The 26394-nt window shown below is 47.3% G+C and overlaps 1 long non-coding RNA gene across 1 annotated transcript in view; it reads left to right on the forward strand.

The window, feature by feature from the left end:
- Positions 1 to 1129: 1129 nt before the first annotated feature.
- The window catches only part of LOC127060056 (uncharacterized), a 193130-nt gene continuing 167865 nt past the window's right edge, over positions 1130 to 26394 (forward strand). The window contains exon 1 of the long non-coding RNA XR_007778595.1: positions 1130 to 1232. This is a non-coding gene — a long non-coding RNA (uncharacterized LOC127060056). The remainder of the gene's footprint in view (positions 1233 to 26394) is intronic.

Raw genomic sequence — 26394 nt, forward strand, 5'->3', positions numbered from 1 at the left:
ACACACAACGCCTATTTCAGGGCCGTGTAACTTCTCCATAAAAATGTACTCCGGGGTGAAACATGACTTGCAATGCTTCAGCTTAGGAGCATATATGCTTTTGCCAATTGCAAATTTAAATTTGACTCTTTCCTAAATATTCCGCATATGAAAAAACAGTCAAGAAAGTGCATTTTTTCCCCCATCCTCACGCTAAAATAATGTTGCCAGGTGTATGGGGGAATTCAGTCATCAGTCAGCAATCCAAGCCGAGACCTTGCGCTGGGAAGCAACGAAGCCCTTAATCATTCCCGGTAATGACATGTTTGGAAAAAAGTGCCACGCGTGTGCACCGTGTATTTTCAGCAAATATCTAATGCGAGGGTGTGAAACAGTGCTGCGGTGCACGGTGTGCTCGTGCAAGAGCTTCCCTCCCCTCTTCCTCCTCCTCCTCCTGCTCCAGCCTGGCTGTGCTGCCCCGCTCACAAAAGCCGTGTCCTTAGAACAATAGGCCTGTGCTCCTGGAGACCCATCCCGGCACACGCGATGCTGCTTCTGTGACGTTTGCAAGGGGATACACAACCCTGATTATGAATTTTTTTTTCTTTTCCCCACTGTGAGTGGAGCTATGAAATAGTAAAATTAATTTGTGCAAAAATACCCCTGGAACAGCGCTCGGGTTGAAATAGTCCAGGTCGGTGCCGCGTGGTTACGGCTGACCTGGGTCCCCGCCGTCGTGGGAGCTCTCGACGCGCCCCATAAACGCTCGCCCTCCTGGGCGCCCGCTCCGGGAGGCTCGGGCAGGTGAGGGCTGAGCGCTGCGGCGCTCGGGGCAGGTGAGGGCTCATAAGTCCCAGCCCCGCTGCGTTTATTCGTGTCATAGGCTGAACCTCGACAGTTTTTGGCAAAAACCTAATTAGCGCCAGGTCTGGGGCCTGTGTTACGTGTATATGTGCGGCGGCGTTTTGTGTACGGTATTAAAAAAATATCCAGGCTTTGGGTTGCCTTTTGTAAGGCATGGAGCTGTGACCCTCCCTCCGCTGCTCCCTCCCCCCGGAGCCCCAGACTTCGCCGTGCCCTGGCTGCGAGCTTACATGGAGTTGTCTTTTTTTATTTTTTTTATAAACCCAGTCACAACACGGGAAGAGGAGGAGGAGGAAGAGAGAGAAAGACAGAACTAAAAACCCTTGAAGGATGGCTCTCCAAAATTCCTGGCGGAACCACGGGGAATCCCTGGTAGCGCGGGAGCGGAGGTAAGGCAGCCTGCGCCCACCCTCCTGCCGGCCCCCCGCGCCCTCGCTTTTGGGCCGGGAGCGCGGCTGGTGGGGAGCGGGAGGGAAGGTGGAGGTGGGAGGTGGGAGGTGGGTGGGAGGTGGGTGGTGGGTGGGTGGTGGGTGGAGGAGACACCTTCGCCTCGCGCTGCTTAAGTGGGCGCGGCGCTGATGTGAATATGCAAATGAGCGGCCGGGCGCGTCACACGTGCGGCTGCTCCCCCTCCCCTCGCTCCCCTCCCTCGCTCGCTCTTTTCCCACCCGGGGCTCGGGGGGGACATGGGGACATGGGGGGCACCGGCCCCGTCCCTCCTGTCCCGTCTCACTCGTCCCGTCCCGCCCTGGGAACGGCGGAGGTGCGAGGCCGGGATGGGAGCGGGGGTGACTCCGACACGCGGGGAACGGACGCGATCGCTGCCGGGGGGCGCGGGGGGGGGGGGGGGGGCGCTGGCTCCCCCCGCGTCGCTGATTGATGTCAGGGGCCAACAGGATCCGGCTTTCCTGGCGATGATGATGGTGATGGTGATTGCGATGATTACACTCATCATTAGTGGGAATTTGAATTTTGCGATGGTCAAGGCTGGGAGCAGGCATGACCCCCGCGCCCGGGAACTTAAGGAAAGAAAACACAGGATTTGGAAAATGATTAATTTATGCACTGAAAGGGTCGATTTACAAAGGTTTTCACGCAGCCCTGTTTTATTGCGAGTATACGCCGAGATCGGCAAAAAGATGGGAAAGGCGTTTTTGTTATTAAAGGCAAATCCTTTATTGGAGGGGTGATTTAGAAATTTACAGTCAATGGAATTTAATTTCATCCTTTGCCTTTTGCTTTATCCACGTTTTAATAAAAGAGCCACGAAGAATAAGAGTAGCCAGGTGATTGCTGAACAAAGCAGATCTCGAGTCTGAATAGGATTTAAAATTGGTGCCTGCGCTCCCCACGCCTGGCGGGGCCACGGGTGGCACCCCCGGCTGTGCACCCGGGCTGGGGGGCACTGCGGTGACGACACACACCTTAATGCAAAATTAATATTTCATGTGCAGGAGGCACAAACTTTGTGGTGCATTTTTCCTTCCCCCTCTGTTTGCTGACCTGGTGATTTGGGTATGCCTGATCACGTCTTAGGTTTCTACCTGGTTATTCCATGCACAGATTTTCAGGGGAGTGGAGTGCTGCTGGGGATGTCTGCCAGCACCCCGAGATGGCAGTGACCATGTGTGGTTCTGCAGAACATCACTGGCATTAATTCACTGGGAGAAAAAACCAAATGCAAATCAACTCCATTAGTTTTTCTTAGGTTCTACCAGGGACTTAAAAGGGTCTACTAATGGGATAACTGTATTCACTAGATTGATAAATAAATAGAAAATCCCTAATTCTTTTGAGACGTGGGGCTGGAAGCAGCAGATGGAAGTGACTCCAGGGTAACTGAATAAAACCCCTGTGCTGATAGTGCCTGATTGATCATAGTGCAGTGCACTAAGAGACAAGGAGTCAGCTGAGGGGAGAAGAGGGAAGAAGTGAGACATGGAGCAGGAGAGAAGCGTAACCCAGTTCCAGCAGGACAAACCACCTGCCTGCATGCCCAGCTCTCGAAAGCGTGCCCAGTGTCCCACATGGCTCTGCCACCCAAGTGCCAGGCTGGCCTTCGGCTCTCAGACAGCCCAGCTGGTCAGTGTTGGGTTTTCTCTCATTATCCCAGTCTCAGTGCTTTCCCTCGCTGTGGCGCAGGCCGGTCCTGGCTGCACCGTGCTCTGGGGTACACCTGGCACAGCCTAGTGCCAAGGACACCGTGCCCGGGGGCAGCGTGGCTGCCAAGGGGCAGCGCGGGCAGGCCGAGCCCCGAGGACACGGCAGGGCAGCGTTGGCTCAGGGGCCCTTTGGGGTGCCCGGCCCTCGGCCGGCACCTGCAGCCGTGTGCGCACACACGATTCCCCGCGCTCGCTCCGCCGTGCCAATAAAGAAGAAAGGCAGGGATGAGGATTGTTGCTATTGATCTGCCCAAGGGGATCATTAGGCATCAGTATCAATCTACAAATCAGTGGGCCTGTGTTACTTGCTTGGGCAGTCATTGCCAATTTGTTCCTATTAGATGGCCGAGCCCGGAGGTGTTTGATGAGCAGATTGGGTCTTTATCTCGGCGCTGGAGAGCAGGCGGGCGTGGGGAGATGCCGCAGCTTTGCTGCTGTTTGTTTTCTTCTGCTGAAACCCTTTTCACTTCTCTGTACAGAATTTTGTAGGAGCTGAACGTGTTTCTGCTTTATGGATGGTTTTTCATATCATCAGATTAAACATATTGAGAGTTTGGGAGAAACTATTTTCAAATAATCCCCTCGCTTTTATTCGGTCTGTTTACCAGCAGCACTCCCTATAAAAATACATATTCATGCCAGATTCTTTTGTTATCCTTTCCAGGTCAGACCCAACATAAGGAACGCAAACAATTTTGCTTTTGCTATCCCAGTGCCCATTCCTTGGGATTTATTGAGTTGTGTTTAGTGAGATAATTGTTTTCACAGTATTTCCCTCTGTGATTTAATTATTTAGGCAAAAAAATTAAAGCTTGCAGATAATATTTTATTTTTGAAGTGGTTTTATGTGGAGGGCAGCCTCAGGGGTTAGTGGCCCCTTGGACACAGTCCTGCTCTGTGCAGTGCCTTCCAGAGCTGCCTCCCTCATCTGCATATTTACAAATAAGAAAAATGTTTAATACTATGCAAAATTAATAACAAATTTAGACTATAATCGGAGAATGGAAATTAATGGCAAAAAAAAGGATCAAACCAGTTCACAGGAATGATTTGATCCGACATCAATGCTGTGTTATTTAATGCAAACCTTGATTCCGACTGTTCCATCTCACTCCTCACATGAGCATCGCGCAGTTTAAACATCTGTCCAGCCGTTAAAGACCCTATTGATGCTGTGTTATTGGATTTCTAATTTCCAGGTTTTGTCAGGGGGTTTAACAGACTATATGAGTGTTTATAATTTCTAATGAGTCTAATCTCTAATTTGCCTCTCTTACCTGGGACTGTCAAATCCCATTCTCAGCACTGGGTCTGTGAAAATTCAAAATACAGAAATACATGTTTCTAAAGAACTCGAAATATTTGTCATATCTTTTATATACAAATGTGTGTGCAGTAAACAGAACTATACATTCTTATTCTCTTTGAAGATCAAGCCTGATTTTAATCCTGCCTATCTGCTGCAATCACAATATATTACCTAAACCCAAGTTTCTTTGAGGACTTTTTGGATAGATGTCACTATTTCATTGGAGATAAAATAGGGTGTGTTTTAGGATACCACATTATTGCTGCCTGATTAGTATTTGATCAAATCCTATCTGTTTTTTTTGTCCCTGAGACAATCTAGCTCCTCCACATCCGGAGGCGAATTCGCCTCATTCTGTCTGACAAGTGTTTTGTTGGGGAGCAGCGGATCAAATCCGTGTAAACACGCGGCTGGGGCGGGGAGCCCCACACTTTTAATTTGTCATAAACTCCACAGAACTCATTAGCTTTCATCTTTACATCGCACGTATAGAAATGAATTCTGAGCTCACTCGGGGAGGCTTTTTTTTCTGTGGAGTTTGCTGTACAAATATTTATGGACCTTTTCCTTTGTAGTAGAGATTCCAGTGGCAACAGCTATCACACGACGAACAGCAGCTTGCGACTTAGGGAAGAGGTTGCCAAAAGCTGTTGTTTATTTAGTTGCGTGGCATTTTGTCTTGAAATTTGTTTTGCTACTATTTCCAAAAAATACAAGGCTCTCTTGGGAGGAGAAATCAGGATTTTTTGCCTATACTCCAGAATAAAAAAAAAGGGAAAAAAGCCTCCCAGAAAATGAAATCTAAGTGTGCTTGTATGTACGAACATAACTTTATAATCAGCATATTCTGAGGATTTTCAGAGCAGGAGGCTGCTCACTGCCCATTCACAAAACACACATATGGTGATTTTATGGTAGGTTTTGTTTTAAAGATAATGATTTGTCTCCACGTTGCAGTTGTTTATGTTTCTGTCTATATCTCTTTCCTCACCCCTGTTTTATTTAGTAAGGTTTCAGCTGTGAAATTTCTCCATGAAACAATTGATACATTCTCCACACGCTGCAGTGAGGGAAAAAAAGCCCCTTAGATTAATGGTCAGTGTCTCATCCACACAAATTTGTGTTACGATACTACCGAGAAGCTGCGAATTACTGACAAGATCTAGAATAATTCCTAATGCTGTCGAAGGCTTCATTTTCTCCTCCGCATGATGGATGAGGCATAAGAAGTGCTTTCTGAGATCGTTAATGTGCATCATTCTGTTAAGTGTTATTAAAGTCCGTCTGTCTTCGGCAGCAGAAACAATGGCTTAGCCCTTATTTTGTCTCTCTCTTTGCTAAACTCCAACTGGCTTTTACTAATGTGGCCTGTTTTGGGGCTCCTTCAGTGGCTGGTTTGTACCACGGTGTTTCTGTTGGTTTGGGGAATTGTATTTTCCCTTCGAGTTTAATGTTGGCTTGTGGCATGGGGAGGCACAGCGAATTCGTGGTGATTCCATCTGTAACCTGTGGATAATGTCCAAGCAGTGCAGGATCTGTACCAAAGCTTCCATTTAAGCTTGGAAAATAGGACTGAGCTTTCCCTTTGGAAGGCTGTTCCTGCGGAGCGACGCTGGGCTGTGAAACTACCCCCAGGAACAGCCGTGCCCGCTCCTTTTCCCCTGGATTAATTGTTTAAAAATCTGGGAATTGCTGCCTGAGGAGACAGTGAGCTGGTCCCCTGCTGGGAGGAAAGCTGGCATGGGGCTACCCAAACTCATCCTGTTCGGGCAGAAATTGCTGCCCTGTCCTGGTCCCGTGGGCATTGTCCCATTCCCCAAGGGGGAGGAGGCCAGGCCCAGATTGCAGATGGATCGTATTAAATCAAAAGTACTTTTAACCAAACAGAAGAATTCACTTTAAAGGTTTTTAACCTTTCTTAAGAGCCAATTTTTCCTTAAGCCCTGCGATAATAAAATACAATATAATTTATAGAGCACTCTCCACGGGTATGCATTCCTCCTCTCTTCTTTTTTTTGGTACAGTCAGATAAAACATCCAACAACTGGGATGATAATCAAGAAAAAACAAAAAGCAACTGATCATAAAGCATTTAGAAATGTAACATTCCTTTTACAAGGGATTCAGACATCCTTGGGAAGCCTCACTTCTATACTTTTAATAGAATTAGAGAAGTGTGATGCACAGCTGGTAAAAGCTCAGTCATCCACAGCGCAGCGAGTTTTTGAGTATTTAATTTTATATTTGAATAATTCTCCAGATCAGGCTATAATCATGGATGTCATATAAAAAGATTTTTTTCATAAATTACATTATTTCACAGATGTGCAAATACTTCTGTGAAAAAAATTACATTGATCAGTTTTTAATACCCCCCTGTCTCACCCTTCAGTCAAAAGGAAAAATAGCTTTTTTCCCATCTTTGTCTTCAGAAAGGTGCTAGATTGTAAACATCTGAAGGAAATGAAAGGGGGTTGGCCAGTCCACCCCAAATTCTTTCCAGATTTTCATTCCTTTCACCAGCAGCCTTCTGTTCTTGGAGGAGAGGGAGGAACAGCAGAAGAAAGAGAGAGATGTCTCTGTTTCTTATTAAAATTTCAAGTGCAAAGCAGGGGCTGTATTTTGCTAATTTTCAATCTGCTAATTGGGAAGGGGGTTAGGAGGTGAGGGGCCGCGGGGACACGGGAGGCTCGGTGGGACAAAGCCTGGCCAGTGACAGGGCCCAGCGGGGACGGCAGGCACCGGGCACAGCCCCGGCCTCGCTGCCAGAGAGTGCTTGGACTGGCTGCACTTTGTAATCCCACATTATAACATCCTGTTTATTCTTCTAATTAGAAAGTGACTCGTTTCCCAAGAATAAACTTCCCAACAGGCTCGTGCCCTGCCTGCCTGGGGCTCGGGGGTGCCTGGAAGCCTCGCTCCCAGTGTGGGACCGGGGGCCTCAGGGCCACCTGGTCCCTGGACCTTGTGTCCCTCCAGTTCCTGAGCTCTTCTCTTTTTATCTGCTCCGAACATGGGAAACATTTCATCGAGGCACAGGCAATTCCTCGGCACATCCTCACATGCAGAGTATCTGGTTATCTTGGATATTGTTGTGAATGGAAAAGTTTGCCCTAATGTTAAATTCAGGAATAGCAGTTAAGATAAATGCCAGCTTCCCGGCTCTCTCATCCCATCTTCTGTGAAGTTTAGGGGAAAGGAAGGCTGAAAATAACTTTATAAAAGTTACCAAGGTGTCACACCCTGCCTGCTTGGGCTTCAATCAGAGTTTTCAGCTTGTTTTTCAGGGAATTTGAGTACCAGATGCACTTGGAGAAAGCAAGCTAAACATCAGACTTTATTTTCAATATGCAAGTGGCTATGGAAACTGCTCCACAAAAATGTGGAACGAAAGCTGTTACTGTAAGTGTGGTTCATGTCCTGTAACAGCTGTGACAGCCCGGCAAGCTCAACACTTGTCCAATTAGATGAAAATATTCAAAAGGAAACCTGATTTAAATAAGAGCTGTAATAATCTTTCACAATTACAAAGTATTCCAGTGACAAACACTGTCCCCCTGCCCGGGTTGCCCGGACCCTGCGTTGGCCTCGGCTCAGCGGACGCCGTCTCTCCCTCCTCGCGCTGGCTCCAAAAGCATTTTTCAGGGCTTATGTTACAGTTATTTGCAGATTATTTTAGGTCTGCCTTCTTTTATATCCGCTTAGCAACTTGCAAGGAATATTTCAGGAGCAGGCCATGCTTGATGTGCCCCTTTTTGGGGAGCAGGAGGACTAGGTGGAGTGGATTTAAAAGCCATTATTGTATTTATGACAGATGGTTTTCAGTTTAGGCAAGAAAGCCCCGAAAGACACTAGCACAGAGACAGGAAAGTGGACACGTATCATTAAGCTCTTTCTGTTAATCAAATGCAAGAAATACAGTAAATTTATTTTTATACCTGACCTGTGGAACAAATATGGCCAATGGATATTATACATAATAGGTCTTAAAAGGAACAATTATAGTTTCCCTTTAACTTTTCAGATTTGTTACAGTTTGTATCTATTTCTAAGGTTTTAAGGATACCAACGATTAAAATCATCCTACTGCATAAATTTTAGTTATTTACCATAGTTCATAAGTATCGTGTGATGACCTTTTTCTGGCTTCATAAAACGGTGACTTAATATAATTTAGGACCTGAGAGTGCAAGTTCCTCGATTCATTTATCATTTGATGCTGAAATTTGTTTAGTCTGGATCGAAGGTCCTACTCAGCTTTTCCTGCTGGTCACAGACGCTGGAAACTGGGAGATCTTCGTGTCTTGTCTCTTTCTTTCAAGTTTGACCAAAAATAGTCATTAAAGACTTCAGAAGCCCCATGACTTTATAAATAAAGGCTCTTGACTGACTCTGATGGGAGTTCCATGCACAGAACAGCGCCTATCACTAATTTTTCAGAATGGGAAAGTGTGTTAATATAGAATACACCTTGAATTAAGTGGTCAGTTTTTACTGTATTCCAGACAACTTTTTATGAATGCAATGAAATAGGGAGTTTTAATAGCTTCAGAAGAATTACATTTGAAATTGTTCTATAAAGAATGTTTATAAATATATATATATATAGATAGATGATAGATGTATCTGAAAGCAGGAGGCAATGCAGTAATTTATTTTAAAAATTCTTCTGTAGTCAGTGTGAGTGACTTTAAATGGGATCCCAGAATCTTCAAGCCAAAGCTCTCATCTTCTAAGGAATTTCACCTGGAATAAAATGTTGCCTTAGAAATTGTTGACGTAATAGTCCCCTTGGGAACCCCAGAGCAGTCAAAGAGAAATCCAACAATAAATCCAGGGGCCACCTGGATAACTCCCATTAAAGGCTTTTTTTCAGTGGAAAAAATTCTTTAAAAGCTTAATTCTTCCTAAATGTAAAGTCCAGCGATCGTGTTTCTGTAGAACTTTTACAGTTGGGTGTTTCAGGTGCTTTTGTTTGAAGCACTTCTCCAGGGCTTGGGGACAGTGACAGCAGCGCTGTGTTTTCCGTGTCCCGCACCCCTTTGCAGGGGCTGGGGGCCAAAGGGCACCGAGCGCACCCGGGCTGGGCCTTGCGTGGGCTACCGGTGTGACCAAACCCGGCCGGGCTCCGGCCCAGCAGTGTCCCCGCCGCGGGACCCCCGAGCCCTGAGCGGGGCTGGGAGCCGGCCGGGCTCTGAAATGCTGCTGCGGAGCGGCACAGCGCTGGGGATCGCCTACAGCTGCTTTTCTCCGGAAAAACAAAACATGGGAAAAGCCCCTTTGTGCCCATGGCAGTCCCCGGTGTGCAGGAGCAGCCCGGCTCAGCCGGCGAAGGCTGGAAGTCGCAGAGTTTCCAGGTCCGTGTGACAGCCAGCAGCTCCCGGAGCGCTCCCTGCTCCGCAGCCCGGCCGTCGCAGGGCTGAGCCGGGCAGCCCTTGTTTGTCAGAGGCACCCGCGGACAGCCCAGGCAGGGCCGCCTCGCCGTCAGGGGATGTGTGTGCTGTAACCCGGCTGAAAACCAGCCCTGTTTTTAAGGGGGCTCGGAGGGGAAGTGCAGGGAGCGCAGGACATCCTGGGGGCCTGTGCGCACGGACACGGAATCACAGATTGCCCCGCTCCTGCTCTCCACAGCCCCAGCCGTGTTCTGTGCTGCAGCAAAAAGGCACCGTCTGGCTTTTGCGTGAAAATATCAGAAAGAAACAATCATCCCATAAACCAGTGAAAATTTCATCACAATTTAATTCTCTATCAACATTTTTAAAAGGCAAAAGGGGTCAAGAATGAAGTGTGTTATTCTTAGTTGTCTGTATTATTAGTTAACATCAGCTGTCTGCAATCCCCACCTCCGTGCCTAGTAAAAGGACACTGTAAACTGCATTTTTAAAAAAAGAAACTTGATTTTTGTAGAAACACATATAAAAATAGATTCAGGATCTGTGGTATTTGCATATGGTCATTTTACAGATTTTCTGGTGTGGTGGCTGGAAGACAAACTTCTTTTAAACCCTGTGAAATTCAACATTTCACTGAATTTAAAATATTCTAAGTCATACATATTATATATACATTGAAGCAGTTTTACACTGTTTCTATAGGCTTTGATTTTAAACTGTGTCTACTTTTCATATATAATGAAGGTTTAAAATTTATAACAATATTTTAAACAGTCCAAGCCAGCTATTTATACTGGTTTTTGTCTTGAAATGAGTTTTGCTGAGTCTTTTGGTTATGCTTTATTTACCTCATCATTCCCTTATCACCCAGAGCCTTTTTTGCAATTGTATTTATTTAAATTTGTATTTTTTTACTTTTAATATAATCGTGTTGTTTAGACAAGAGGGTTTTTTTCTTGTGAGTATTGAGGAACTTGTTTTGCTGCTGTCCCCAGAGCAGTTCACTGCAGCAATACATGCAGTCAAACGGGGAAGATTCCCAAATTTTCTGTTCCCATGCTTGGAATTCAGACAAGCAGGCACTGTCTCCGTTCCTGTAAGGAGCAGTGAAATTTGGTGTCATGGATTTGGTCTTAAACTGTTCCAGAAGCAATTTCTGTTTATAGGCCACTGTTTTTCTGGATATTGTCCTGTGTTTTTGAGCAGAAAGCAGGTTTGCTGCACTAGGGACATCATCACCGAGTGCAGGCTGCGCTGGGTACGACAGGGCCACGTTCTCCCTCTGGGATAATGCACGGAACCGTGTGGGATAAGGGCAGCAGAGCCACTTCTGATCATCCTGGCCTTGATCATCACCTCCCCTGCCTGCAGAGCCTCCCGCTGCCGCATGAGCTGTGTCTGCCTGCCACGAACACGGGACCCTCAGCACTGCCCAGGGATGGAGCAGCCCAGAGAGCCCAGCTCCAGCCCAGGGAACCCACCCCCATCCCATCCCATCCCATCCCATCCCATCCCATCCCATCCCATCCCATCCCATCCCATCCCATCCCATCCCATCCCATCCCATCCCATCCCATCCCATCCCATCCATCCCTCCCATCACCATCCCTCCCATCCCCTCCGCATCCCATCCCTCCCATCCCATCCCATCCATCCCATCCCATCCATCCCATCCCTCCCATCCCACCCTCCCATCCCATCCCATCCCATCCCATCCCATCCTCCCATCCCTCCCATCCCTCCCATCCATCCCATCCCATCCCCTCCCACCTCCAGCACCTGAGCCCGCCTGGAGCCCTTGTGTGCCCCCCCTCTCCTGCCTGCCCTGCCTCCTGCTCTCCCCTGCCCTGGCCTCAGGATGAGATCCTTCAGGAGTGGGCAGCGGCAGGTGTGGGAGGTGAGGTGCCAAGGACCATGGATGTGGCAGTGGTGTCCTGTCCTGATGACTCATAACTCTTGTCTGTGTCCTTGAGCCGCCTGGCTGCACAGAGCCATGGACAGGGTGCCCTCCGCTGGGTCCGGGAGCTGGAGAAGCTGGCGTCCCCATCTTGAATATGATGGATGGTTTTCCTTCCCGCATTTTCCCCAAATCGGAATTGTTTTCGGTTGGAAAAGCCCTCAAGGTCTGGATCACGTCCAGGCCGTGCGATTCCCCGCTGTCGGGCATTCCCTCCGTTCCAGCCGTGCCCGGCAGGGGGCGGCCGCCCGCCCAGCGCCGCCGCCGCCTCTTTCCGGCCCCCCGCGCCTCCCGGGCCTGGGCGGCGCGGAGGCGGGAGCGCCCGGAGCCTTTCCCGAGGGTCTGACCGCGGGGCCGCATAGCGGTGCCGCCTCGGGCCCTTGGGCTCCCACCTCACGCATCCCATCCCTCCCATCCCTCCCATCCCATCCCATCCCATCCCATCCCACTCCCATCCCATCCCTCCCATCCCATCCATCCCATCCCATCCCCTCCCCTCCCTCCCATCCATCCCATCCCATCCCTCCATCCATCCATCCCTCCCTCCCATCCCATCCCCTCCCATCCCATCCCTCCCTCCCATCCCATCCCATCCCTCCCATCCCATCCCATCCCTCCCTCCCATACCTCCCTCCCCATCCCCATCCCACTTCATCTCTGCCATCCCTGCCCAGGGAGCACAGGCACAATTCAAATTGTTTGGAGACTTTTGCATTCAAACGTTGTTTTCTATAACAACGTCCCTAAACCCCACCTGCATTTATATGGAGATCATCCTCCTCTGGGCTGTTGGGGAACAAACTCAATTCCTGCCACAAAGAGGTGGTGGCCAAATAATTTCTATATAATATTAATTTTATATGTGTATGGTTGTACAATTTGTTCCTCAAAGTGTGAGATCACAAAAATGAGGCGGTTTTTGTGGGGATGCACTGGGTTGCTGGGGGAGGCAGTGGATATTCCAGCACTTCTGTTTCTGCCTCAAATATTTGTGTTTGTTTTTCAGGGGCTTTGTTAATACCTGAGGGAACCATTAATGCAGCCGAAATAACAGGAGATCTGATGTTCTCATGGTATTTTAGTATTTCACTTCCTCGATGGAAATGCCAGGAGAACACCAGATCTCGCGTTATTCGGGCCCCAGAAATAGCTCCCTTGGGAATTTTTAAAAAGCCCATAAAATACATAAACACAAATATGGAGATATCCAGGTTCCTGCCGAAGTTGCCTGCGCAGCCTTCCCTCGATTGAAGCCATCAGTCAGCAGCTTTCCCTCCCTTCCAGCTGATTTGTCTTTGTCATTGAGCGAAACTACTCTTTCTCCCTCAAACCGATGGCAGAAAACCAGACCCGTGTCAGTAATTGTGATTATGGAGAGGACAATTCTGGATTGCTCACACACACAGAAGATTTCCCCCAGTCTGCTTATTTTTTTTCTAATACGGCTGTTTCCTTTTTTAAAACCATGTTATTATTTTTATTATAATTTTTGGTTTCACTATAATTTTCATTGGATATTTAGCTGTATCTAGTTAATTATCTAATCAAGCAAATGGTTTCTTTGGCTCTTAGCTAAAACAGGAAAACACCCCAGTATTGGGATTAAGTTTTCATCTCTATCAACGGGCTTAAAAATACTGAACTTGATTCCTTTTGAATTAACTGAGTCTTATTTTATTTTTTTTTTTCAATATCACCTATCACCATAGTAACCACCAGCTGTCAGTTCAGTTTCTGACATTTTTCTCATTTGGTAAGATTTCAGAATTGCCATCCTCCCTGCCAACATGTCATGAACAAGAAAAAAAAAAAATGCATGAAAAATCTAATGGGTGTCTGGTCTGATTGTCCTCACTCGTGGCAGGGAAGACAAAAACTGATGAATTGTGAAATGTATTCAGAGGGATTCAAGAAAAGCAAGTGTCTCGGACCCCCTCCTCACCCACACCTCCTCGTTTTCATCTTGTTATGCTTGATGCACCAGACATGCTTGCCCTGACACTCGGGTTTGTAGAAATTTAAGATTAACAGTTTTTACATTCACCTCGCTGATCCCCGGGTTTTAAAGTCATCATTAAAAATAAAGTTCGCAGAGCTCGTATTTAGCACCATTTCCCACTCATTGATGAGGTTTTAGCACCTGCGAATTCTCAACAAAACACTTCCCGTGCCTGAAGTCAACAGCCAGTTCGGTACATTCCCACATTTCCTCCCTGTTTCTGTATTTTATGTATATTAGAAAGCAACCTTTGAGCAGGCCTAAAGAGAAAGGCAAACTCTGGGTAACTCCCTGGGCTGGGGTTTTGTTTGTGCTGGAAAAAGGGCAGCAAATGGTAAAATTTGACTTTTTTTATTTCTCCAATTGGTTTAGCTGAAATAATATAAATTTAAGAAAAAATGGGTTTGTGTTCAGTAAATGATGCTGCACCTCCTGGATGGCAAAATATCGCTGAGAAACCTCCTCGCCAGTGCTGCAGGAAGGCAAAAGAAAGGGAAAGGACTCATTTACTTCTGGCAAAGCAAATAAAATGCCAGCAATGCCTTTCCAACATGTATTTTTGGGGGATTTTCTATACAAGACGCACACATGGAGCTGGCACGTCGTGTTTCCGTAGGTATAAAACAAATCCCCCCAGCTGCCTCCACTGGGGCACAAAGAGCCGTCCCCTGGACGTGCTTCCAGGGGGCTTGTTTGGGGCTGTATCCATCTCTTTTTTCCCCCGACTGTCTGTGAATTCAGGCTCAGCAGCAGGAACTCATTTCAGGAACATAAACCTGATTTGATGAGCAGCTGCAGCGCTCGGGTCCCTGTGCTGCCGGGGACACCCCGGCGCTGCCGGGGCTCTGCCCCGCTCCCGGCTCACGTTTCACATTCGGGGGCTCCGGCGCTTCAAACCCGGCCAGCCCAAAGGGGAATAATTGAAACAATCCCGGGACATTATACCCACTTGGGAACATTTGGGGGAATTTGTATTTGTGAGTATATTCGCTCAGTTCTGCTGCATCTACACGGAGCAGGGAGGTAGCTCTTCCCAGGAAAAGTACTGACTCCCCTAGGAAAATCCAGGGCTGCGTGTTTGTCAGTGTTTTCCTCTGGGAAGTCGTAGATTGAGCTGCCCCAGCCCCGTGGTTCGGGTGCTGCAGCTCGGGGTGCGAGGCGCTGGCCCCGCAGGTCCGCGGGGGAGCAGCGGCGGCGGCAGCTCCGGGAGGGACGGCGGAGCTCCGGCAGCGCACGGCTGCGGGGCTGGGCGGGAGGGTCCACCCAAACCGCGCACAGCTCTTGGTCTAAGCGTCTTTTCGAATTAGACATTTCAGATATAGGTAGTGCTTACATGTCTTCTCGATTTTAGAATGAAAAACCATCGTCTTTGGGAAAAAAAAATTGAAAATTATCCCATTTTCCTGCCTGTTTCAGCCATGCATTTTGCCAGCTGTATTTTTTAAATAGTTCTATAAATGTATCTCATGAAATAAATGCACTGGGAAAGTGTAACTCTTTTAATGATAAATAATATTGTTGCACATAATATTTGAAAACAAATGGGGTAAACAAAATGCACTTTAATGTCTTTATGGTTTGTGAGATTTATAACAATAATCAGCAACTGACTGTAACACTGTTTGCACCTTGTGTGCCCTAAAGCCATTGGATCCCTCCGTTAATTGTATAAATTCCATGCACTATAGAAAATCATGATGTATCATTTATATTCAGCTATGTCAGGTATATAAATATTAAAATATATTGGCCAAAAATGGCTGATTACCCCTCAAACATTTCATGATAAATCTTATCTTTTTACGGTGGTGGTAGCACTGAGGGTAGGGTGAGGGGGGGAATGGACTAAATATTTCATGTTATTTGGAAATATTCTTTAAACAACCCAGATATATTATTAATGTTTTACAACTGCTTCAAAAATCCAGCAGCTTGGTTTGGGTTTAGAGGATAGAGTGGTTCAGTACCTGAAGAAAAAATGATTTTTATATATGCAAAGCACCCCAATGGTGGGGATTATGTTATTTATTCAGCCTGGGATCGGTGTGGCTCGCGGAGGCTCCGCGCTGACGCCCCGGTATAAAATAGAGGTGACGTTCCCGGAGCGAGCGACAGCAGCACCTCCCTGCTCTGCTACGCCAAATATTCATGGGCATTTATCAGGGCCTTATTATTCACCTATAGTCCTATTTAATAAACTCCTGCTCTCCCCGGCTGTGATGTAAAGGTACAGGCACAGTGCTTGTGACAGCCTTTTGCCTAAAAATATTTACATGAAATATGATCTATTTCTCTGTGCTCCCCATACAGCCCCAGCCCGAGCCCCGGCCCGTGCAGGGACAGGGAGAAAATACTGTTATCCATATTTATTGATACTAATGCCTGTGCTTTCATGGATAAAGAAATACACCGTTGGGCTGTGGCTCAAATGTGTCGGGCAAGTGGCCGTCTGCAGTGCGGAGGGAGGAGGTGTCGGCAAGGGGCTTGGAAATACGCGTGGCTGGGAAGAATGGAATGGGAATGATGCCTTGCACCGACAAGCAGACTTGGGGTGTGTGATAGACTTTGTTCATTTGATTCTCAGAACTCAGTCGGGGTTAAATTGAAATCCAGACATCAAAGAATTCTTCCAGCAGCCCCAAATTTTGCCCGTATAATTTTTTTCTTGCAGTTGTCATAATTGTAGCTAATTTCACACTGCAAAATTTTTTTTTCTGTTTGAAGTATTTTCCTAAATATGCACAGAATGTGGGAGTGGGATTATTTGTTCTCTCTGGTGTTTCCCTGACAGTCACAGCCAGGCCATTCCGAGCCCTTGGTGGCCGTGAGGAACCCTTGGGTTTGGTGGGGTGTGTCCACGTCCCCTTGAACTCACGGATCTGAGCAGGATCCTGAGATTTGAAGGGAGGGGAAGGCTCAGGGCTGGAAATAGCAACACCCTACTCCCTGTTCCTTTTCTTTGCCCGACTGTTGTGTCTGAACACAAGCGTGTGGTGCTGCATATTTGGTGGGTTTGCAGATTTCTGTGTGATTTTTATCTGAAGGTCAGGGCTGTGGAAATACATCAGGTTGGGATTTGGGATGTTTGCCATTTGCCATTTAGCCTCGCTCCTGCTTATCAGATCGCTGGGAGCACGGGCCTAATAAACCAGGGAGCTGCTCCGAAAAGGAAAAATAAATATTGTTCTGGTTTTATGGAGTCTCTTTACTATTACACAGCAGGAGATTTAAATGTATTTATTTAAGTTTTTCCCTTTTTGCTTTGGAATTGTGGAACTAGGGAAAAGAAATTAATGGTGGCTACTTATAATTTCACTGGATATTTGCATACATTATTTTTTTAAATGAAAAATTTATTTCCTTTTTTTTCCCACATTGGAAAAATAAAAAAGGAAAAAAGGTGTAGGAAGGCCATGTCAGAAAGGGGAAATGGGGAGGCCTTTTCTGTATCCAACATCAGTTTGAAACCAAAATGTGGCTGGGGTTTTGGGCTGTTTCTCCTCTTCTCCCATGGAACAAGCCCCAGTGCCAAGTGCAGAGCTTCTGAGCTATGGGACTGCAAGTCAGTGCCAGGGCTGGCAGAGCCACAGCCAGGGCTGTGCTGGCCTCAGTCGCGGCACCCCCAGGACTGGCATCACTGACAGTGGCAATGGCATTTGCAGCTTTAATTCACCTTTCCAATGCTGGTTTTTATGGTCAGGATCAGGCCTAAACAGGTGTTTAAGAAGGGGGCAGCCTGCAAATGGTGTTTAAACCCAGCACTTTCAGAGCAGCCTCCTGGAGGTGGCAATGGGCGCTGGCTCCTCTGGCACAATGCTCTGACATCTGCAGGCCCTGTGGTGCAGGGCTGCCCCATGGCCCAGGGGTGCTGCTGGGTGGCACCGGGGTGCCCCACGGCACGGGGGTGTCCATGGTCTGGCCAGCTGGAGGTAGTGGATGGCAGCAGCACCGTGCCCCCAGCTGAGCACCCAGCTCTTGGGGACCCCGTTTGCTGGTGTTGGTGCAGGGCTGTTGGTGCAGGCTGTTAATGGCTCCCTTTGCACAAAGCCACCCCAGCTGTGGTCTGGGCACAAACCCCTTCCCTCCTGATCGCCTCATGGCCAAAGCCCCTCCGACACAAGGAGTCTGTTTGTCTCTGAGCTGGCTGGAGGGGGATGGCCAGAGGGGGAGGGAGAGGACTGAAAGGCCACGACAATCCTTAGGAAAACATTAGTTTGTTATTTTAATATTTTTGAGAGGAAAGCATTTTGCTCCTGTGTCGATACCTTTTTGTGGTTTATTATTTTGTTGCTAATTTACTTATCCATTAGCAAATTAAGGTGGATTATGGCTTGGATGCATTAAAAGCACCAAGGAGTTGCGGTCCTTGTGGCTATTTCGGGCAATGTCATAAGCACACTCTTTTTTTTTATTGTCCTCCTAGGGAGCAGAATTTGAACTTAATATTCCATGAAATAAGCCATTGTAATCACGTTGGGTTAATAGAAGAAGTAAAATTGCCTCTCCTCTCACAAGACATTAGAGCAAGGCTGCATTATTAAAGTTTTCTTGCGGACAGGCGGTTTAAAATATATCCTCAGTGGCTGACGCAAGTCTTTTCAGCGGGGATGACAGCTTTTCAGATCTTAATAGGCTGTTCATTTCTGGCCTACGAGTTTTCAGCATTTCTTCTTTTCAAGCCAGGCTGTGACATGATGGCTAAAAACTGACATAAAGAAGTGCCATGTACTGTGAAAACCTTTATTCACTAAGTGGCTCCATGTAAATTGGTGTCAATAAGCAAACAATTAGAACTTAAAAAAAAATTGTTGGTTTAAATCCCTTTTCTCCTTAATCATTTGACCTAAAAATCTCTCCTTTCTTTGGAAGTGGTGCATATAAACCAGTGTTTTGCAAGTGAAAGTGGATCAGATCTTTGTTAGAAATCAGTTTGTGATATTTAGCCAAGGTGAGCTTGGCATAAGGTTTTTTGTCTTTGAAATAAAATTTACAGTGGACTAAATTCCAGATAGACTACAAAGGATGAAGAAGGGGTTGGTTCTTCTGCCCTTTCCCCCCACACTCCCAGTCTCCCCTCTTTTGGAGCCACAGCCTCCTGCAGCACGAACAGCCACCATGTTCTAGGAGCTTGGCTAATTTAAAGAAATTGGGTTTTGTTGTTTATGCTTTCTGGAGATTTTTTACTTGAATTATTTGTAGAAAAGACTTTTTTCCTGAGTCATCAGGGGAAGAAAAGGTGCAGCACTTAATGCTTTCCCCACTCTTGCTTGTCCCAGGAAAAATGTTCACCAGAGCTTTTAATTTCTGTTTTAATTTATGATTTCTCCTTTTCTTTTTATAACTGGACTCCCTTCCTCCTTCCTTCCTCCTGATGGATGCAGCAGGGCGGCTCATGGCCGCTCCGAGGACTCCCGGGCTGGCTGCAGGCAGCGCCTGGTGGCCGCGGCTCAGCCGTGCCCCGGTGTCCCTCGGCTGGAGCTCCCCGCAGCCTCCTGCCCTTCCAGGCTGCTCCAGCCCTGGCTGTGCAGTGTTCCCTGGGGATGTCACCTCCCGTGTTTCACCCCACAGACACAGCCTTGTCTTTCAGGGGGCGATTGAAGACCCATTGCTCGCTGGAACAGGGCGAGTGGCTTTGCCTCACTTTGTGCAATATTTCTGTGGAGTTTTAGGCACTCCCTGATGTACCAGGGCATAAAGGGAGATGCAGGAAGAGGGACTGTTGCACTGCCTCTGAGGCTGAGTAGGTGGGCGTGCAGGGTGATGTGTGGTGGTGCATGGCCAGTGCAGAGCTGCTGGCGGTGTGCGGGCACATGGCATGGGCCAGGAGGAACTGGACGTGGCCCTCGTGGCTACAGGGGGCACGTGTTGCCCAAACCCCAGGAAACCAGGGTCTGGCTGGGGGTATGGCCACGCCACGGGGAGCGGTGCCTTCAGCCCAAAGCTCTTGTGCCATCCCAGGGGCAGCAGGGCGCTGAGTCCCAATGGGGTGTCCTCACCCCCCTCCCCGTGCCCAGGGCTGCCCTGAAGGCACAGCCCCATGGAACAGAACAGGGATTTGTCCTCTGAAACTTGCTCCAGTTTGCCTGAGCTGAACATGGAGATGCCACCAGGTGAGAACAAGAAGGTGCACCTTGGTACACAACGGGCTGGGCTGGAATCAAGGGCTGGGCATGTTTTAGTGTAAGAAGCCTGGCTGGGAGGTGACTTCACCTGGGGGTGTTTTTCATAATCACATTTTTAAAAAGCCTTTTCAGATGCCAAAAGCACTACTCAAACACAGTTACAAAAAATGGTAGTTCACAGAATCCCAGAATGACTTGGGTGGGAATGGACCTCACAGCCCATCTCATTCCACCCCCTGCCATGGCAGGGACACCTTCCACTGTCCCAGGGTGCTCCAAGCCCCATCCAGCCTGGCCTGGGACACTGCCAGGGATCCAGGGGCAGCCACAGCTGCTCTGGGCACCTGTGCCAGGGCCTGCCCACCCTCACAGCCAGGAATTCCTTCCCAATATCCCATCTAACCCTGATCTCTGGCAGTGGGAGCCATTCTCTGTGTGCTGTCCCTCCATCCCTTGTCCCCAGTCCCTCTCCAGCTCTCCTGGAGCCCCTTCAGGCCCTGGCAGGGGCTCTGAGCTCTCCCTGGAGCCTTCTCCTCTCCAGGTGAGCACCCCCAGCTCTGCCAGCCTGGCTCCAGAAGGGCTCCAGCCCTGGAGCAGTTCCGTGGCCTCCTCTGAACTTGCTCCAAGAGGTCTAGGTGCTTACTTTTGGGGCTCCAGTGAGGAACTGGTCTAAGTCCACCTGTGTGCTTCAGATCCCTTGATATCAGTGACCTTACATTAGTTTCCTAATTAAAGGCTATATAAATGACTTCATCAGGAGTTTCTCACAGACCAGGGCAAGAGTGAACATTTGAGAGTGCTTGGGCACTGTAGTGGGGGAACAACAGGGAAACCTCTGGGTCCGGGAAAGGAATTTTTACAAAGGAAAAGAAAATGGCTGATAATTGCCTTTAATTAATAAAAAAATCAGTGACAAAATTATATTCTAATTTTAAAATAATATAACTTAGGAAGTGTATGAATGAAGGGGGATGTGGCAGCTGGCTCTGGAAACCTGTGTGGAAACCAGGTTGTTTTATTTTAGATCACTTGCAATGAAAATTATATTCAAAGACAGTTTAATTCCAAGCTTTCATTCAGATCTGCCTGGAGACAACAGAGGCAGAACATCAAACAGGCTCTGGTTCTCCTCAGAATCCATGGGTTTTTTCTCTCAAACTGAGCTGCAAGTGAGCTCCCCCTGCAAAGGCTCTGCTGGGCCAGGGCAGCGGGAGGCTGGGCTGGGAGCTGGGGTCCCTCAGTGCCAGCCCTGAGTGCTGCAGCCTCCCTGCTCCTCCTCAGACTTTCAGAACCAGACTGCACATTCTGCTCAGAGTTCACAGGAAATGGCCCAGAATGCTACAAATACAATTAAAAGAAACCAAAGGCATAATGAAAGCCTTTGCATTTACAGGAATTAAAGCAGCAAACTTTTCTTAAAATTTCCAGAAATAAGTGAAATTTATTTAGGTTTAAGAGGACAGTTAGGACATACTGCTTACACTGAAAACATAATTCCAAAAATTATATCGATGATTTCTGACAATTTTCTACAATTTGATAATTACACAACATTTGGCAATTTTAAAAATTATTCCTGTTGTTCCTTTTCAAGCAAAGAACAAGGAGCTATGGCTGGAGTCCTTGGAGGCGGGCTGGCCTCCCCCCAGATTTGTGTTTATATATCTTGCAATATTTTTCAGTAATCAAGGCAATGCCTTTAAATAAAAGTGAAAAGTTATGTGACCTTGGTTGTCAGACTCAATTTAGACTCCAGTGCAACACTTTGCATTTTATTTTTTAAATTAGCTGTTGCCATCTTTTACAATTTGTTTATAGGCAGAAAGAGCCACATGGAATGGGAAGTATCAAGGAGGAGTTGAGAGGTGCTGCTTTGGCCTCAAATAGAGGTATTTTTAATAACTTTAACAGCTTTTTATTTTATTTTTCCCTTTAATCTGTTTTCTCAGGTGGTGCCTTGATTCATTCTTGGTTTTCTTTGCAAAAAATTCGTTTCCATTTTGAAGAATGTTGCAGCTCTGTTCCCCCTTCTGGGGGAGCACACTGAATTTTTGGGAAGCTCACTCTTAAAAGGTGTGCAAGGCAAGGTTCCCTCTTGGGTTACACTTACCAAACCATTTTGTTTCCCTTCTGTTTTTAGCCTGTTACCAGGATCAGGAAAAGTTAGTTTGCTGTTCTCATAGTGTCCATGGCCCCATTGGCACCACCTCCCTTCAGTGCCCCATTCCAGGCTGGATTTTTCTCCCTTAGGCATTTGCACAGGTTTTGGGGTTGACTCCTCCCTTCCCTTCCCTGCCAATATCCGTGAGTTTTCCCCACTTTAATGGCTGAAGTAGGTCATCTGCTTTGCCAGAGACACCAATCAGCCCCTCTTGTATCTGACTTTTATTTTTCATAGGATACATTTTGAAAGCATATGTAAAATAGGACTGAAAATAGCATTCCAAATGTCAGCAGCCCTGTAGCATCTTGGCTGAGCTGCTCTGCTTTACTGTTTGGAACAGATAAAGTCATTCTACTCAATGAAAACCAAAAGCAAACATGAATTGTAGCAAAACTACAACGTTTTGTAGTTGTGGCCTGGCACGCAGGGCAGCGGCCTCTCTGCTTTTGAGGGTGGAATAGAAAAGGGAAAGTTTGAGGCTTGCATTCATGAAAATTATAAGAACTGTTTTGACCTAAATAGAATAAAAAATTAAGGAAGAGGAAGATCATATGGCAAACCACAAGCATCTGACCATGTTGTGCTTCTCTGGCTCCCTTTTGAATATGAGAATTCAATGACTGTAAAATCAGGCTCTGACTGAAGACGGGGTGAGGGTGTGGGCAGCACCCCCAGAGCTGCTGCCCAACAATGACACGGGCATATCTCACATTTATCATTTCAGCCTTTGCTCTCCCACAGCTCTGCATGCATTTTCAAGTGAATTGGTACATTAAAATGCATACTGGGGAGTATTTTAGGCTCAATAGAGTCAATTGGGTTGTTCCAAATGACTCTTCTGCTACCAAAAATTATAATTAAATCATTTCAATTGGTTTTAATTTTGTACTTCTAAGAAGAACAAAACTCTTATAGTCTACTTAAGTAAAAGTAGGAAATTAACACACATTAAAATACATCTTTAAAGCTTTAACCCAGCCTATCAGTGTGAGAGACGATGGGCTGCCAATTACTGTGTGATGCTGTGGCAGCACCGCACAGTTTGTGACTCTCTCTGCAATCCTGTTTGGGACAGTGTTGCTTGCTTTTGAAAAAGCAGCTTTTTAAAATGCTGAGAGTGTGACTGGGCTGAAGAGGCACCTGCTGTTCTCATCGGACCGTCAGAGCCGCCACATCTGGAGCAGGAAACGGCGGCGAAACGCGGCTCACCCAAAGGGCTCCTTTCTGTTCAGGCCCTGCCGTGCCTTGCAGTGCCTTTGCTTTTCTCGTGCCCTTTCCCCAGCCCCAGGCTGCTGCTGGTGCTGCAGGTATGGTTGGGCTGGCTCGGCCATCAAAGAGCCGCCGGCTTCGGAACGCGGGGCCGGGCCCCCGCCCCCTCTTTGAGCATATTCTATCCCCACGTTATTGCATCAAACATCCCTTCTAATACAATACCACAGGAAACTAAGGGCCCTATTCAGAGATTACATGCACCCCATGGAAGGGTGCTTTTCATCTATTGGAAACCTGATTTAAAACCCAGCCCTACGTGACTCTTCCCTGTACTGTAACTTGCACAAAACGGGGAGTTCTTGAGGTTTCCTGTATTAGTCCCTGCTCCTTTGACACGCCTGGCACAGGCCCGACAGGGTCTCATTGTGGCATTTTTATTAAGAAAGAGGATGCTGATTCTTTTTTCTCTGTCAGCTGCTGAAATAAGAAGGTTTTAAGAACAAAGAAAAAACTTGTGCCAAGGGGAGACACAAGAGGATTATGATTCCCAAAGGAATGTGGATGTTCCTCACACCAAAACACTGTCCTAATGAGTGCATGGGTTTTTCTGGTAAATATATTTAGGGAGGAGTACATTTGGGTGCCATCTCTACTCATTTATTCTTCAAACTGTAATGCCGCACATTTTGGGTTTCACTATATTGCATTTTAAAACTAATGATGCATTCATTCTCCGAGCAAATCTTATTTCTAAGCCCTAATTTAATAGAATTAAACTCTAAGCTGAATTGGTTTTATGAGATAAAACTCTGAAGTTGATAACTGCATTTAGGAATAGTTCAGGTATTGAGTTTCTAATTTGCTTCCTGAGCATGGAAATCCCTCAGATAGTCAATATTGACGCCCTGTAATTGGTAAGAGTGGGGCTTGCTGAGTTTCCTCTCGGTGCCGCAGCCATGCTCGGAGCAGGCCCCGGGGCTGCGGCCAAACCCTGCCTGGCCCAGCATGGCTCTGCCTGCCCAGGGGCCAGCTCCACAGCCCCTCCCAGCACCTGCTGTGCCAGCAACAGTCCCTTGGCCTCCGAGGAAAAAGGTAACTCCAGCTTTGCTGGGAGTTCAGCTCAGACATGGAGCCATCGCTTCGTGCTGCTGTGTTTCCCAAGAAGAGCGAGATAGGACTTGAGGAGACCATCTCTAGATGATCTAAAGTTGCTATTCAGATGTAACCCAGGTCTTAAATCTGCTGCTTGGAAGCCCGTGGATGCTCTCTCAGGAGACCCTAGCCAGGTGGTGAATTGATGTAACTTGTGCTTTGTGGCACCTCCAGATTTTGCTCTGTGTCCCAAAGTACTTGATTTTGCTGCTTTATTACAAGAATGGTTTGGGAACTAAGCCTGAAGAAGAAAAAGAGATTGGTAAATTTTGCAAATTTACCAGTGTTTAGTTATAGATAGGGAGAAATGCAAATAAAGTACAATTCTCTCTCAGGGAGATCACCAACTACTTCATTTGGAGCTCCCTGAAGCTTTGGTGAGTGAGGGTGTGTGGACACAGATAATGCAGCAAGTTTCCACTTAGTGAAGTTTGTTGGCGGGTGGCTCTGTGGAGAAATCAGTTATCGAGCCTAGTTCCAAAAATAAAGAAAATCACAGAGTTGTATGATTTAAAAAAAGGAGGGGAGAGAAAACAACCTATTTTTATTGTAGTTGCTTAATAAAAGGGTTTGGTTTGTACCTCATATGTAATGAGGTAAAGCATTGGGAAGAGGTTTGCCAGATAGTTTGTCTCCCTCATTAGGGTAATGAGATTTTTATTGAAATTTTCCCCAACCTTCCCCTGTGGCTCCAGGTATCCTCCTTGCATTTAAAACCCACTGTATAATATTAAATGAAGGAGAACACAGACTAGTTGATGCTTCCATGTTTTGTCAGGTCTAGAACCAGGCAGGGTTGATGATGTAAGGTCAGTTCATAGAGTCACAGAGTCACAGAATGGTTTGGGTTGGAGGGGACCTTAAAGATCATCTAATTCCAGCCTCCTGCTGTGGAGCTGTGGCTGGACTCCTGTGACAGCAGTGGTGCTCAGTGCCTGCTGGGCAGCCTGGAGGGCTCTCACTCCTGTGTCACTGATTCCAGCCAGAAGCCTGGGGCCAGGGGTGCTGGTGGCATTGGGAAGGGCTGCATGGCATGGCACAGCTGGCTGGAGCCGTGCCAGGAGGGGAGGCTGCTCCGGCAGGGAGGAATGGCTGTCCTTGGCTCTGTCCATCCTTGGCTCTGTCCATCCTTGGCTCTGCTTTGCCTCTCTGTGCTGTGGCTCAGCCAAGCCCCTAATGCGAGGTTTCGCTTGGCTCTCAGCAGCGACATGAGCGGTTCCCTGGAACGCCTGGAAATTTCAGTCATTTTGTGAAATGACTGGTTTCATAATACCACAGTAACACGTCCACTGAGCCGGCAGTCGGGTGACAGAGTAATGGGGGCTGCTCTTTCCTCCTGCAGCCAAGGCAGCTTCTCTTCTGCATTCTCAGAGATTAAAGTTTCTTCTCCCTACCAGGAGTATAAAGGCAGCTGTTTAGCGATAAACAGTTGCAAATGATAAATAAATCAATATTTGTTAATGTTATGATGCACTTGCATCTCTCAGATACACATGGAATGATTTATAGAGTACAGCATTTCAGGGCTGACCCTTGCAGGTCTCAGAAAGCACTTAAAAAATAAATTTACCCTGGCCTCTCTCACCCCATTTCAAAAAGGGTGACAAAGATGAAGTAATTTATAAGTCACACTTTTATTAATGCTTTTAACTTTCATATACTTGGCTTTCTTGCCCTCTGAGCAGCTAAGTGCAGCTCTTGGTCGAATGGTAACCTTCGGTGCTTTGAGAGGGGTTTTGTACAAATGATCAACTCATAAATAGGTGCTGTGCTCCGCATTATCCTGCCATAAATTCCCAGGACCTTTCAAGTACATCAAGAAAGAGCAACTTGAACTAGGCGTTCTGCGCTCGAGTTTACAGACTAATGCAGTCCTAATGAGCAGCTGGGCAAAGGGTTTCCAGAGCATGCCTAATGCTTTCTGTGGGGATCCTGGGCTGGAAGAGCCCGTGAGGCAGGAGGGAGGTGGCTGTGGCAGCAGGGCCCCCGTGGCAGCGTGGCGATGTGGCTGGGAAATGTGGCAGGGGGACATGGCTGGGGGATGTGGCCGTGGCAGGAGGGGCACGGCTGAGGTCACCTCC

The sequence above is a fragment of the Serinus canaria genome, chromosome 11 (assembly GCF_022539315.1).
Source record: "Serinus canaria isolate serCan28SL12 chromosome 11, serCan2020, whole genome shotgun sequence".
Classification (NCBI taxonomy): Eukaryota; Metazoa; Chordata; class Aves; order Passeriformes; family Fringillidae; genus Serinus; species Serinus canaria.